Source organism: Pogoniulus pusillus, chromosome 8, assembly GCF_015220805.1.
Source record: "Pogoniulus pusillus isolate bPogPus1 chromosome 8, bPogPus1.pri, whole genome shotgun sequence".
Taxonomy (NCBI): Eukaryota; Metazoa; Chordata; class Aves; order Piciformes; family Lybiidae; genus Pogoniulus; species Pogoniulus pusillus.
The window spans coordinates 2,412,513-2,428,939 of NC_087271.1; the positions used below are offsets into that span (position 1 = coordinate 2,412,513).

The window sequence follows — 16,427 nt, forward strand, 5'->3', positions numbered from 1 at the left end:
GATCTAGTCCCAAACCCTACATTATGTAAGCAGAGCCCTGAGCAGAGCCTGTCTGATAGTTGTGTTTTACTTTCTTTCTGTAATTTTTGTTTAACATGTTGCACAAATAGAGTGTTCTCTCCAGCTCTCTGCGTTGGTGTCTCCTGGTGGAGACAACTCATCAGTCTGACTAAACTACATCCAGAGTTACTTCACTTTCTCTCCCTCCTGGCCACATCATTTTGCACTTCAAGCCTTGTGAGAACAAATGCTCCACTCTTTTGGGTTTCCTGGCAAAGGGAGAAACTGGGAGATGCAAAGCAGAGCAAAACCACCACTGCTGTCCACCTCTACTTGATGACTGCATAGCAAAAATTCCTATAACTATTTTCTTGAAAGAACAAGTCCATGCCCCCCTTGTCTGTAGATCAACAGAAATGGAAACCAACAAGCTGCTTCATGGCTGCTTGACTCCATCCCTTCCACTGAATCATAGAATCAACCAGGTTGGAAGAGACCTCCAAGCTCAGCCAGTCCAACCTAGCACCCAGCCCTGTCCAACCAGACCATGGCTTTAAGTGCCCCACCTAGGCTTTGCTTGAACACCTCCAGGGATGGTGACTCCACCACCTCTCTGGGCAGTCCATTCCAATGCCAATCACTCTCTCTGTAAAGAACTTCCTCCTAACACCCAGCCTAGACCTCCCCAGCAGGTACCAAAGTCAGTGCAAAGTCCTTCTCTGTTGTTTCCTAAAGCAGAAATGGCCATGGGAAGGCCTTGCAACCTCTTTCCTCACTAAAAGCGCTAACGAAGGCAAGTTTAGCAAATGGAAGTCCTTCTCCAGTGCTCTCTGCAGGTGACAGGATGTATCTCATACACTCAAACTTACCTTCAGGAGCATCCCAGCAATGTCCCTTTTCTGGAAGCAATGGTGTGAAGCATTAAATCCCAGTCTTGAAGTCAGGACTTCCTCCTTTTCCATAGGTCTGTGGCCACTTCCCATTGCTCATAACAGTGTGATGACGGCTGCACCTCATGCGGCGGGTGAGGTCATTGCCTCCAGGATCATCCAAGGCTGGACCACAGCTTTTGTGTTTCATGTTTTCACTGTTGGCAAAAGCAATTTCAACATTTGGTTAAAACAATGTAAAGCAAGGTGTTCAAGAAAAGACTGGATGAGGCACTTAGGAGAGGCTGAGGGAGCTGGGGGTGTACACCCTGCAGAAGATGAAGCTCAGGGCAGACCTCATTGCTGTCTACAACTGCCTGAAGGGAGGCTGTAGCCAGGTGGGGTTGCTCTCTTCTGCCAGACAAGCAGCAACAGAACAAGGGGACACAGTCTGGAGTTGTGCCAGGGGAGGTCAAGGCTGGATGTTAGGAGGAAGTTGTTGCCAGAGAGAGTGATTGGCATTGGAATGGGCTGCACAGGGAGGTGGTGGAGTCACCATCCCTGGAGGTGTTGAAGCAAAGCCTGGCTGAGGCACTTAGTGCCATGGTCTGGTTGATTGCATAGGACTGGGTGCTAGGTTGGAGTGGATGATCTTGGAGGTCTCTTCCAACCTGGTTGATTCTGTGGTCTGGTTGACTGGCGAGGGCTGGGTGCTAGGTTGGACTGGATGATCTTGGAGGTCTCTTCCAAGCTGGTTGGTTGATTCTATTCTATTCAAAACATTTAACTGAAACATTGTATTTACTCTAATCACCATCAACCCATCCCCAAATGAAACATTTCAGTTCAGTTTTTCCAAGGGTGGCCTTGCCTGGGGGCTGTACACACAGGGTGTGTGTGGGGGAAACGACTCCTACTTTTCCAACAGCAGGATTGGATGTTTTTGAGTCTTTTTCTGCTGGAAAATGACAGGATGGAAAATCCACAGCTATCTCTACTTGTAACACATCACGCTAAGGTGTGTGTGCATAGCACTTAACACAGCATAAAACATAACATCGCACATAACACATCCAGGTGGGTGTGCATATGGCATGGGCACAGAAAGTAAGTTTGAGAGACAAAGTTTGAGGACAGAGAAACTACTGGAGAAGGAGGGTTCAATAGCGTTCAGATCAGATGGTATGGAGAAAGCTGCATCTTCTGGATCTCAGGAGAGGTTACAGTACTAGAGCCAGTTTGCAGGTGCCACTGAAAAGCCTTACAAGTCCCTTCCTTTGTTATTTGGTACAGGGAGACCTGGTGCAAGAAAAGAAACAAAAGAACAAAATACCAAGTCATTGGTGCTGGAGAAACAATATCCAGCCCTCAGCAGAGATAAAGTCCAACACCTAGCTGATGTTTCTCAGTTGAAAGCAAGTGCAACTGGCCAGGCATGCCACGGTTTCCACCTCCTCCATCTGAAAATAACACTTCTTCAGACTTTCCTGGGAGCACGAAGCCTTCAACAACAACAACAGCAGCACCAACAGAGTTCCCCATATGCTGCGTTGTTTACTCTTGAGGGAAATTGTTGACTGATTTTCATCTTGCCACATGTGAGATAAAACACTCTACTATCCTTTTATTCAATAAAACCCTTTAATATTCTGAGCCTCTTGTGTGATTCAGAACGCAACTGTGTCTACATGCCAGCCTTTCTGGCTGGGGGGTGGTGGAAAATGCCTGTTCCTGGCTTGCCTCAGCAGCAGGCTGGAGGCAGATTAGCTGCTCCAAAGCAAGGTGCCTTGGGCAGTGATAGGAAGAGATGCCCAATCCTCAGCCAAAATAGACCTAAATAAATATCACCCAAACCCACGGGGGAGGAAATCTTTAATAGCTCACCTTAAAGGCAAAAGGACTGGCAAAGGCTGTGGCCACAGCACAGTTAACGCAGCTGTTTCTCATGGGAAAGGTGGAGAATTGCCTGCAACAGGTCAGTTATCATTCTGGGAAGCACTGGCCAAGGCTGACCTCTCCACCTAACACCTGGCTGTAATTTCCAGCAGCCCAGGGGCTGTGGCCAGTGAAATCAGGGCCGACACAGCCACTGCCTGCTAAGATCTGCGAGAGGGAGATCTCAGCTGTGGTTACCAGCTGGGCTCTGCGAGCGGCGCTTTCCAAAAAGCCCATCTGCCACAGAGAGGCTCCACCAGCCAAGAATCTGCTACTTACTACCACAGAACTGCTCCAGATTTTCACAGGGGTAACTGCTAGCATTTACATGTTGGGAGGGACAGAGAAGGTGGATTTCAGAAACTGTTACTTTCAGTGCTGATATGAAATTTCCGTCTCCCTGCACTGGTCCAACACTGCCTTTTTCTCTGCCGCTCTCTTGTTCTGCTGCTTCATTTTTAGATAGGTGCTTTTAGCTTCCCAGGGCTAGGGAGCATCTCTTAGCTTTTGTCTTTCTTGACATTTTCTATCTGGATTATATCATAGAATCAGCCAGGTTTGAAGAGACCTCCAAGCTCATCCAGTCCAACCTAGCACCCAGCCCTAGCCAATCAACCAGACCATGGCACTAAGTGCCTCATCCAGGCTTTGCTTCAACACCTCCAGGGATGGCAACTCCACCACCTCCCTGGGCAGCCCATTCCAATGCCAATCACTCTCTCTGTAAAGAACTTCCTCCTAACATCCAGTCTTGTAGTTCTACACTGACTTTGCCTTCAGCCTGACACCCCTTTTCTCATATTCAAGCTTAGAGGCAGAGACAATCCAGCTGAGAATGATGTCTCCATGTACATTGGATGTGTCTGTGGTTGATGTCTACATTGGAGCTAGTGGTGTAGCTTTGTTTTACAACCAATAGAGAGAAATTAATGACTAAAACACGATTTTTTTTTCACCTACTTGAGGCAGCTGGACTTACCAGGATGTAATTCATAGAATGGTTTAGGTTGGAAGGGACCTCAAAGATCAGCCAGTTCTATCCCCCTGCCATAGGCAGGGACACCTCCCACTAGAACAGGTCACTCAAGGCCTCATTCAACCTGGCCTTGAACACTTCCAAGGAGGTTGTAGAGCACAGAATCACCCAATCAAAGATCACATTGGGTGATTCTGTGCTCCACAACCTCCCTGGGCAACCTGTGCCAGTGTCTCACCACCTTCACTGCAAAGAACCCTTTCCTAACATCCACTTTGAATCTCCCCTCTGCCAGTTTAAACTCATTTCTCCTCATCCTATCATTACAAGGCCTTGTCAATATTCCCTCTCCAGCCTTCCTGTAGGTCCTTTTCAGATACTGGAAGGCCACTATAAGGTCTCCTTGAAGCCTTCTCTTCTCCACTAGAACAGGTCACTCAAGACCGCATCTAACCTGGCCTTGAACACCTCCAGGGAGGGAGCAGCCACAACCTTGCACTGCAAACATCTCTTTTGTCCAGTTAGCAGCCAATGGAGAAGTCAATGTCTCCAGGGGCCATCAATGACCATCAATGACCCTATTTAAAGAGTGCAGTCATTTATGGTAAGCTGCAGAATGAAGGTTTGTTGGTAGAAGAGGGGATTTATCATGATGGATGAAGGACATTCTCAGCTCAAGAGGCAGCTGGGTTCCCTGTGGCCATCTGGCCACAGGGTCCAGGCCAAACTTTGCATCTTGACCATGCTCCAGTGTGATGATTACGACTGACTGAGCTCAGAGTTTGGCCACCATGTGAGTATTAAACACTCCTGAATGATTTCTAAAGATTGTGACATTAGTGTAGTACCCAGCTCAACATCTCAACACTGGGCTTGGAGAAATGGGAAGCAGAAATGAACAGCTTTAAAACAAAGCCAGTTTAAAAAGCCTCTAAGAATGAGACACTGAGCTGTTACAACCAGATCAGAACAGAGATGCTGAGGCCCACCTAATAGACAAGGAAACTGTAACATGTACCAAATCTGAGCTCAAATCTGGTTCCTGATTTTACAGATGCTCATTTGATCAAGAACAGCACTGGTTACAAGCACCTCAAGACTTCTTTTTTCCTCAAAATTTGTCCCAGTGCTGAAATTCTGATGTTTGGAGCACCTTCCCCCATGGCAGGAGAAACTCTTCCCTTTCCTGCAAAAAGACAGACCTCATGTCCATGGATAATATGGATCTGAACTCAAGAACCTCATTCACGATTCACAGACTGCATTGGGTTGGTTGGAAGGGGCCCTCCAAGGTCAACTTGTCCAACTCCCCTGCAGGCAGCAGGGACACCTCCAACTAGATCAGGCTGCCTAGCCCCACATCAAGGCTGATCTTGAATATCTCCAGGGATGGGGCCTGAACCACATCCCTGGGCAGCCTGTTACTGTATTTTACAACTCTCCTTGCAAAGAAATTCTTCCTTATGTCCAACCTAAATCTGATGACCTCTGTTAGCCAGGAAATGAGGAAAGAAGAAGAAAAACAAAGGTCAAACCCAGCTGAATTAATTGCACTGGCATAGAACCATAGAATCAACCAGTTTGGAAGAGATCCCAAGCTCATCCAGGCCAACCTAGCACCCAGCCCTAGGCAATCAACCAGACCATGGCACTATGTGCCCCATTCAGGCTTTTCTTCAACACCTCCAGGGATGGTGACGCCACCACCTCTCTGTGCAGCCCATTCCAATGCCAATCACTCTCTCTGGCAAGAACTTCCTCCTAACATCCAGCCTAGACCTTGAGACTGGCACAAGTTGAGACTGTGTCCCTTCGTTCTGTGGCTGCTTGTGTGGAAGAAGAAACCAACCTCTACCTTGCTACAACCTCCCTTCAGGTAGTGGTAGACAGCAATGAGCTCTGCCCTGAGCTTCCTCTTCTCCAGGCTAAACGATCCTTGCTCCCTCAGCCTCCCCTCACAGGGCTGTGCTCCAGGTCTCTCGAGATACAAGGGTGCCCAAAGTGCATAATACCTCTTAGGAGTCAGTAGTTCTAAGACCAAACAGTGGAACTTCTCTGGCCCGTGATGCCTGCTGTGAATTTGCATGACACAACTCCTTGATGCATCCTGGTCCAGGGTTCATCCATGGAGGAAGGACCTTCCTCAATGCATCTGCACTTGGTTAGTAGCTTGCAGACTGCTAAACGAGCAACAGACCCCAGCATGAATACGCATTGTCTGAGCTCGGCTGATCCTGCTGTGTGATAAAAGGGAGTGTTAAAAAAAAACTGCTGTTCTTCAGTAAACATTGGAAAAGAAGACTGAAGATTAATTCAAACAGCTTGGGAAACTGAAACGAGAGAAACGAGATGCATTATTTCCAAATATGGGCTACCTTACTCCAGTATCCAGCCAGGAGAACCTTGGGGCATGTGAGCCAACCGAGCTGCAACTCCCTGGATAACAAGGCCTTAATTAAAAGCTAAATTGCACATACATAAAAAAACCCCCACAGGGCTCACTTCAGCCACAGAGGTCATGAAATCACAGGCAATCATATGACAGACATTAATCCAAGAGGGTCCAGGGAACGACTGCTCTGCACACTCTCACTCAACACAAAGCCGCAGAAACACTTGGCAAAAATGCCCTAACGAGCTTAAGGCTTTCAGTATAAATAAATAAAGCCACAAATAGTAACACCAAAGGAAGAGAGAAGAGGAACCACCAAGGGCTCTGGTCTTCTGTAGCAGGGATTCATTCAGTGACATTCTCAAATGAATTCTAAGAGGAAGATTATATCCTTCACTCCCCCCAGTCCCAATGCCTCGCTCTTCCCCGCTTCGCTCCTCCAACAGCTCCTGCTAATCTGATCTGCAGGAAAAAGTCTTCCCCGCTCCAAATCTGGCACTCATTTTACCCTCACATATAATCAAAACATGCCAACCAGCACTCTAGATGTTTTTCTTTAATACCATTAGGAGCAATAACACATCATGTTCAACATCCCATCTCCAGCTGCTTTGGAGAAAAGCAAGAAACCCCAACTCAGACAGCAAACTATGCACAGGGGGCACAATAATTAGCTGATTTATGGAATTCTCACATTCAGCTCTGGGTTTTATTTCCAGAGGTGCAGAGAGCCAGCCAGCACCCTGTGTTGGATGGCTCTGGCTCCAACTATCTCAAGCAGCACATCTCCCCACATGTCATGGCACTGTGGATTAGTGCAGATGGTCTCACGTTTCTGTTGGATCCAGGAGGTCAGTGCAGGGTGATTTAGCTCTTGGAGCACTGCAGACCCTGGGCCTCAGCTGGTGTAATTTGGGGGTGACCCAGCTAGCACCACAGACATCTGCTGAGGATCTGCTCCTCTGTTTCTGGACTATTTTTGTTGTTAAAGACATCAGCTTGCAAGAACAGCAGTGAGAAAACCTATAAAAGAGAGGACATTGTGCCCCTTGGTGCAAGCTGCCTTTTGATGAGAAGCTGACATCCTCACATTGTGCTGACCAGCCGATGGCAGGTTGTGATGCTCAACCTACCCTCACCAACTCTGGACTGCTAATTTTGACTCAAGAGCACCATTTAATGACCTTCCTTTGCCTTTCCTTCTTGCAAGACCTTTGCATTTGGAAGGAACTACAACCCAAAGCTCCGCTTGGGTGCTTGGAGATGGTGGGGTTGCTCACAGCATGGGCCCTCTTAGAAGAATCATATAGTGGTTTTGGTTGGAAGCGACCTTCAATGATCATCTAGTCCAACTCCCCTGCAGTGAGAAGGGACAGCTTTAACTAGATCAGGTTGCTCAGAGCCCTGTCAACCTAAACCTGATTGTTTCCAGGGATGGGGCATCTATCACCTCTCTGGGCAGTGTGGGCCAGTGTTTCATCACCTTCAGCACAAACATTTCTCCTGTCCAATCTAAATCTCCCTCTCTTAGTTTAAAACCATCACTCCTTTTCCTGGTCACAAAAGGCCCTGGCAAAATGCGTGTCTCATCTTTCTGATCAGCTGCTTCATGCCCTGAAAGGGCCCACAAAGGTGTCTGTGGACCTTTCTTTTCTTCAGACTGAAAAACCCCAACTCTCTCAGCCTGTCCTTACAGCAGAGGGGTTCCACCCTTGGATCATTTCTGTGGCATCATCTGGACCCACTTCAAGAGGTCCATGTCTCTCCAGATGAGGTCTTACCAGAGCAGAAGGTTGGCTGTGCCTCCAGATCCTTTGCCTTCCCTGATGGCTCACTGCATCTCCCAGGCATGGCGTGGATCAACAAACTCCTTACCCCAGGGAACAGGCAAATGAGAAGTTGCATGGAAATAAGAGGTCCCAAGCAGCTCCACTTAAAAAGTTCTTTCTGCAGGAGACAACATGTCAGGATTACAGAAAAATGACAAAATAATCTGATTTTGCCAGAAATTTCTGAGCTTTCCTGGGTGGAAAGCCAGAGCCTTGCTGAGAGCAGGAACCAAGCATGTGGATGCTCTCTTGGAATAAACAATATCCTCTCAAAATGGCACATATCATTAAATAGAGTCTGCCACTGGAAATACACTTGGGACAATGCCTCCCAAGCCTCGTCACTTTACCCACCACCATGTGCACATTGTGGATATGAGGTTTCTGTCCTGATTAACTGAGATAGGAAAGCAAAAGCAGCACTGAGCAATGCAACTGGATTTTTCCCTGAGGGTCCAGCCGGCGGGGATGTGGTCGCACAGCTGTATGTGAAGAAGATGCAGCTCTAAGTGAGTGTTGTTCTCCGTCTCCTGACGTCAAGGGAAGCTTTGCTGGCAAGCCCTGCCAGGCGCCAAGCTCCAGAGAAGCTCTCCCATCCCACGCAGCCCCCACGCACCCAACGTGAGATCGCAGCCATCTCCCTCCCAGCCGGCTGCTGGCACACCTCTGCCCGCCGGCCCCAAGCTGCCGTGGGGAAGGGGGCTGCTGCCAAAAGCTGCCTGCCCCAAAATCCACTTTCCATGGGCAGCACCTCGTGCCGGAGCCCATAGAGACGAAAGACGTGGTGCTGTGTGTCCAGCAGACCAGAAGGCAGGAGTGTTGCGAGTTGTTCCAACGAGCTGCTCATCTCACCGGCAGCTTTACCTTCTAATGCTTTCCAATCCACACCTGGTTTTGAGCCGTTGCTGCTCTTTATTTCTATCACTGGCAGAGGATAAGACATTGCACCGCTCACTTTCAGAGAGAAGGAGAAGAGATTTTTGTGCCTCTTCCAGCAGAAAAATAAAATCAATTGAAACCTTACAGCTCTTTCCCTTCTGCAAATAGTCAGGACAGGGCTGGAGCAAAGGCAACCCCGGGAGAAGCAGGTAACCCTCCTGCAGCTGAGATGCAGGATGAAAAAAATGCTGTTCCCAGCATATCCTTAAACAAACCCACAGGAGAAGCCAAAGCCACCCCAAACTTTCCCCTCCAGCCTGTAATTTTCAGACAACAAACCAATCCTTTCGCTTTTCTAAAGGAGCAAAGAGAAAGGCAGAGAACTGGAAAAGCCCTTTATAGAAATATCAGCTGCTCCTCCTCATTCCCACCCCCAGTTCTGTTTTTTGACAAGTTAAAGTGAGGCCATAACTTGCTCTGCTTTGTTCGACAGGGCTCATCACACGTGACTCTAATCACTCATGATGTTTTATTGATTTTAAGCACATTTAATCAGAAATTGGCTCTGAGTTAGATTCCTGCTAATTACTGAGAAGCAGCGTTTTGAATGACTTCACAATTGGACTGCAGATTAGAATGGACAATATGTACTAAAATAATGATTCATGCATTCAGCTCCCTGGATTTATTTTGTTTATATTGGAGTTTTTAATCTTTAAAGACGTAATTCTGCATATGGGCAAGCAGCATTAAAAACCCTCAACAAAATGGGTTCAATTTAACAAGCTAGGGCTTTAGCCAGAGAGGGGATATGTGGGGAACAGTTTATCCCCTGCAAATGGAATTCTTTCTCTGAAGGTCACTGGAAGTGCCTTGCCTATGGTGGCAGCATGCATGGGTGGCCATGGCACCGGCAGAAGGTGGGAGGCTGCTGCATGGGGCCCGTTTAGCATCCTCATTTTGCATGTGGCTCATGTTTCTGGGTGAGATGCACTTTGCAGTATCAGGCCCCTATACCAGATTCATCAGTTGTTCTGCCTTGAAGTCAAAGTGAGCTTCCTGATGGAATCTCTGCACTGTGTCTATTTCCAGCCCCAAACCCTCCTAGGAATGCAAACAGCTGGTTAAGCAAGGGCACCTCAGCTCCAAGAGGTGCCAGTGGTGAGCAGAACCACCCCAGTTGCCACCATCCACATCACTACTCCTGACCAGAGCTTTTAACAAGAGAGCGCTGAAGAGCTTCTATTTACGTATCTCTCGACCTGAAAGACATCTTCTCATTGAAAACCACTTTGTTACTGACCACAGCCTGGGAACAGGGGCCTGTAGCCATAAGATAAGAGGTGATGGTTTTAAACTTTAAAAAAAGGGGAGATAAGGAAGAAATCTTTTACACTGAAGGTGATGAAACACTGGCCCAGGTTGCACTCAGAGGTGGTAGATTCCCTATCCCTAGAAATAAATATTCAAGGTTGGGTTGGATGAGGCTCTGAGAGGCCTGATCTAGTTGCAGATGTCCCTGCTCACTGTAGGGGAATTGGACTAGATGACCTTTAAAGGTCCTTTCCCATCCAAAATATTCTATATCCTATGATCAGAGTTTTATTTTTTAAGCAGCCATGAGTATGTCCTCATGGCTGGAGACCCACAGCAAAATGACTGCATTTACTTCAGTGACATTGTCCATGCTCAGAAGCAGATGTGGCCAAGCATGGACCTTGTCTCAGCTTTGTATAACTTCCACTGCCTTCTGGTAAACGCTGCTCTGTGAGCAACAGAGAGGCTGGCAGAGAGGCCAGGCTAGAGACTTCCAGTTATTTGAACTGGAAGGAAACTTTGCTGCTAAATGAAGGCAGAAAGTTTCCATTTCCATCTACGCTATTCTATTTTCATTGGAAAACAAGAAGCCACATCAGGAAAGGCTCCTGCAGTTTTCAGCTAAAATTTGCAAGTTTTGAGTCAAAATTTTCCATGAAAAGAAAGAGATTTCTTTCTCCCCCCCACCCTCCTCAACACAGCTCTACTAGGAATACTTACAGCAATCTTGCCAGCCAATTGCTTTCATACAAAAACAAGCCCAAATTCAGAGCGATGCACAGAACACCCTGCAATAATCGGCGTCTAAAAAGCAACAGCTCTGAAGCCTCCTGTTCTGCTCCCACTCCTTTCCACAGGTCCATGACACTATGATTCAGTGGGTGGAACTCGCTCACGAACAATGTGAAACCCTGGTTTCACAAAAAGCTGGGAGATTCACCTCAGAATCACCACTGCTCTCTGAGAGAACCAGCCTGCAAATGCGTACTCACCCAGCTCTCACTGAGAAGAGGTGGAGATTTGTAACCTGTAAGTACTGCTGCACTCCTGGCTTGCAGTAGAGGAAGACTAACCCTTCTGTAGGGCTCAGATAGTGGTACACCCAGCTTGCAATTAGGACTTTTCCATGATTCCCCATAACCCTCCCCATTCCCCACTATGCCATTTTATTATCTCTGCAGAACAGGATTTGGAGGCAAAAGGAACTCTCACCTTGGTGCAACTTCACAGGTCATAAAAAGGAAACATCTCTTTGAGTCAGGCCCTTTTAATCTTCCCTTCCTTCTTTTTATTTTCTTTTCCTTCATTTTTTCCTTCATTCCTTGTTTCATTCTTTCAGTTTCCTCCTTTCTTTCCTTGGTATAAAAGTACAGACTTCAAATATGTTCTGCAAAAGCAAGAGTGTCTCATTAACATCTTATTGACTTGCAGTGTCATTGTCTGCAATGCACTGAAGGCTTGTAAAGGTGCCATGTACAGTGATGTGGGCAGGCCATGCCCCAGCCATTCAACTTTGTACCTCTCAAAACTGGGTGAAGCCCTGAGGAACACTCAACTACTTTCTGAGAAGTCAAGGTCAGCTTTTCTATTTTGAGTCCCTTCCTCTATCCTTTCAAAATTGGCTTTAAGGTCTTTACCAGGTCTTCAGAAGACAGAGACCTAGAAAGGTGCAGTGTAGGTAACACCAGTTCACCTCATATTGAGAACAGCTGCAAAGAGGAAGCCACTGGGTCACAGGATGCATGACCTCAGCATATCAGATACAGAGGCCCTGTGGAGGCCCCTGATCTGTACTGCCAGGACAAACCTTCTCCCCGTGTGAGCTGAGGTTTGTAGAGGGAGGTCACCTACCAGTAGAGTTAGAAGGAAAATGAGGATCAGAGGACTGAACCCTTGATACATTTTTTTTCTTATGAAAGCTCTGTAAAGGGGATCCTGCATCAACTACAAACCTCACCATATCCAGTGTTACTGAGTGTAGGTGTTCACAGCCCTTGGACACGTTGCTTTAGTAGTTTTCTGAATGGATATGAGTGACACACAAGCAAATCTGCTTTCCTTCACTCACCAGTTGACTCCAGCTTTGGAGTCTTCAATGAAAAGTACAGCCTTGAAATTATTCCGAAGTTATGGCACCTACAAGTCTTTTACCAGATGGAAACCTGAAAAAAGATTACTTCTCAGATGCACTGCTCATTTGTTCAGAGCAATTAGTAGATGTAAACCTCAAAATAGGCCCTTTTCCTTTGATCCTTTCCAGCTGGATTCTGTGTGTAACGATCCAGATCACGTCTTGATGTTCTGCACAGAAACTGCTGCAGTTTTCCTTCACATCTCACCTATGGAAATGCAAATGAAGATAAGACAAATCACAGGATACCCAAAATGCAAACAAAGGTAAGACAAATCAAAGGACAAACATGAGCATCAGTCTGTCCCAACTGCTTACATGTTGCATCTTCCTGAGGGGAAGAAATCCTGATCAGGGTCAATGACATAATTTGAAGTGTCCCAGTGATGACCCTGTGCTCTTCTCCTCCGGTCATTTATTCATCCCTTAAAAATCCACCCTGAAATGAAGAGCTAAGGTCCTTGCAGTCAATGGCAGCCCTTTGACACTACTAGCTTTGGGATTAGCCCTTTATATATAGCCTAGGGCAAAGGGTGAGGGAGAAGAGTGGTTTCCAGGAGATGAGGATGAAGAATGAAGCAGGTGGGGTTGGGGCAGAGGTCAGCAGCAGATGCCAATGTGTGTGTAAGAGCTGATGGGAGAGCTGGCAGCAGGAGCTCGAGAGGAGCCAGGATGGGTTACACCAGGAATGCTCAATGCTCCCAAAACAGCCCAAGAGACACATGCTCCTGCACCTCAGATGGTTGCTCTAAAAAAAGAGATCCTCTTACAGTACAAAGCTGTCTGAGCACACATGTGCCAGCCGTCCTGCTCAAACACACCTGAGTGAGAGCTGCACAATTTCCCTCCAAGCAGCTCCAGCAGCTTGACAAGGGCAGCTGCTTCCCAGGGAGGTGCTGCCAGGTGGAAGGCTGTGCCTGAAGTCTTCTCTGCAGGTTTTATGGCAAGGCTGAACTAAAGGAAAACCACAGGAACCCATTTCTTGTCAGTACCTGGAAGGACTTGATGAGATTGAACAAGGCCAAGTACAGGATTTTGCCCTTTAGCCACAACAACCCCAAGCAGCACTACAGGCTGGGGACAGAGTGACTGGAGAGCAGCCAGGCAGAGAGGGAACTGGGGGTGCTGGCAGGTAGTAGCTGAACATGGCCAGCAGTGTGCCCAGTTGGGCAAAAAAGCCAATGGCATCCTGGCCTGGCTCAGGAGCAGTGTGGCCAGCAGGACAAGGGACATTATTCTTCCCCTGTGCTCAGCACTGGTCAGGCCACACCTTGAGTGCTGTGGCCAGTTCTGGGCTCCTAAATTCAAGGGAGATGTTGAGGTGCTGGAAGGTGTCCAGAAGAGGGCGACAAAGCTGGTGAGGGGCCTGGAGCAGAGCCCTGTGAGGAGAGGCTGAGGGAGCTGGGGGTGTGCAGCCTGCAGCAGAGGAGGCTCAGGGCAGAGCTCATTGCTGTCTACAACTACCTAAAGAGAGGCTGTAGCCAGGTGGGGTTGGGCTCTGCTGCCAGGCAAGCAGCAACAGAACAAGGGGACACAGTCTCAAGTTGTGCCAGGGGAGGTATAGGCTGGATGTTAGGAGGAAGTTCCTGCCAGAGAGAGTGATTGGCATTGGAATGGGCTGCCCAGGGAGGTGGTGGAGTCGCCATGCCTGGAGGTGCTGAAGCCAAGCCTGGCTGAGGCACTTAGTGCCATGGTCTGGTAGATTGGCCAGGGCTGGGTGCTAGGTTGGACTGGACGATCTTGGAGTTCTCTTCCAACCTGGCTGATTCTATGATTCTCACATGAATTTGCTCCACTTCAGTGGGTAACATGGTACCAAGAGCTGGACTGGCTACACAGCCAGGATTGAGATGGAGAGCAGGAAAACTGGGACTCACACAGCTGCTTCAACACAAAAATACAGTCCCAAATAGACCTAGCAGCAAATATTTAATCTACCCCAGCAGTGAGGGTGCTGAGACTGGTCAGCAGACAGCAGAGCTGCTCACACTGGACCAGTGGGGTCACAGTTGTGTTTCCAGCTGTAGGTTTAACAAGCCTTGCTCTTTACGCTGCGCATTGGCATTGATACCCTGCATTAGAGATTAGGGTAATACTGTACATTATTTCCAGCAAGGGATTAATTAAGTCTCAACATTTCTGAGAACATTTTTGTGCTATAAAGGAAGCCATTCATTTCAGGGAGATCCAAATTAACAAGTTTCTCATTTGCTTCTCAACTTGCTCCATGGTGAAGTGAAATGTAAGCTGGGAACTGCCCCTTGCAAATGCCTTAAAATGCCTAATAATAGCAATGTCAGTGCCATAGGTGCTGTGCACCAAACATGAGTTCTTCTTCTTCAGGTCTTCCTGTAGGATTTTTTACTCCTCACACCCACACCCTGCCGTTGCTAAAATGGCCTTTGCTCTGCCCTAAGAGTGAGTCCCAAATGCAACAGCAATGCCCCACTCAGCAGCCTGCAAAAGTGACCTCTGTAATGCTTTGCTCCTGATGTTCCTTGGGCTGAAGGGAAGCAGCACAAAGCCCATAGGACCATGTCAGGAGAAAGTTCAGTTAGCAGCTTAGCAGAGTGAGAGGAGACAAGGAGGGACTGAAAACAGGTGGTATTGAGAAGATCCAGGGGGGATGGGGATGAGGCAGCAAAGCCCTGGAGTGAAGTGAGAAGCCACCAGCCAACATGTTGGGTGATTATTCTTACAAGGAAGATGGGACAGCTATCATCAGAAAGCCCCCAAACTCAGCACAACTGGCATGGTTAGGAATCACAGAATCAACCAGGTTGGAAGAGACCTCCAAGCTCAGCCAGTCCAACCTAGCACCCAGCCCTGGCCAATCCACCAGACCATGACACTAAGTGTCTCATCCAGGCTCTTCTTGAACACCTCCAGGGATGGCAACTCCACCACCTCCCTGGGCAGCCCATTCCAATGCCAATCACTCTCTGCCAACAACTTCCTCCTAAGATTCAGCCTAGACCTTGAGACTGGCACAGCTTGAGACTGTGTCCCCTTCTTCTGTTGCTGCTTGCCTGGCAGAAGAGACCAACCCCACCTGGCTACAGCCTCCCTGCAGGTAGTTGTAGATAACAATGAGCTACAACAGCTACTATCTATCAGCATCCCCAGGTCCCTCTGCCTGGCTGCTCTCAGCCACTCTGTCCCCAGCCTGTAGCACTGCTTGGGGCTGTGGCCAAAGTGTAGAACCCTGCACTTAGCCCTGTTAAATCTCATCCCATTGGCCTCTGCCCACCCATCCAGCCTGTCAAGGTTCCTCTGCAGGGTTCTCCTACCCTCCATCAGATCCACACCTGCTCCTAGCTTGGTGTCATCTGCACACTTACTGATGCTGTACTCAATTCCCTGGTCTAGATCATCAATAATATGTGGAACAGGACTGGGCCCAGCACTGATCTGTTGGAAACACCACTAGTGACTCACCAGCAAAACTTCTCACTGATGTATGAGTTGTCCTCCCTTGTCCACAGTGCTCATGGTTGTTGGCAGATAGCTATGGAGGTACCTGGAGGTCTCTGTGCCATTCACTGTAACGTGGCAATTTCCATGGTTCTTGGCTTTCTCTGGGGCAGCTCAAACAGCTGGGGCTGTTTAAACTCCCTTTCTTCCTCTTCACTTTTATTCTTCTTTTTGTCATCAAAGTCCTGATTGGGCTGATGAGGGCTTTTGAGACCTGGAGGGTTTCCACAGGTCTGGATTGTATTAGAGGAAGGTAATTTCCCAACTGCCGGCTGAGCTTCAGCATTCCCACTCTCCTTGCCTTCCTGAGGAAAACCAGGGGCACCCATGCAGCCTCCTGCAAAGACATACTCCATTTCCAGCAGGATGAAACCATGGCAGGGGAACTTTGACCAGAACCACAGAGTGAGTTGGATTGGGAATCTGTTGCAGGTGTGCTTGGACTTGACATTTTCATCCCAATGTCCGCAGCTCATCCTCCACACGGGGATGGAGTGATTTGCCCCCAGCACACTGCCTCTCCAGCCAGAAAAGGGGCTGTAAATGCAAAGGAGGGGGCTGTTACTGGTCAAAGAATAGAGGAGTGGTTTGGGTTGGAAGAGATCTTTAAAGCTCACCTAGTCCA

At 48.0% G+C, this 16,427-nt stretch overlaps 1 long non-coding RNA gene across 1 annotated transcript; it reads right to left on the reverse strand.

Moving 5' to 3' along the window:
* Positions 1-11,419: 11,419 nt before the first annotated feature.
* Positions 11,420-15,826, reverse strand: LOC135177818 (uncharacterized). The gene is made up of 3 exons (XR_010303164.1): positions 15,767-15,826; positions 12,266-12,536; positions 11,420-11,584 (listed from the first exon to the last, which is right to left on the reverse strand). It is a non-coding gene; the product is annotated as an uncharacterized LOC135177818 (long non-coding RNA).
* Positions 15,827-16,427: the final 601 nt, after the last annotated feature.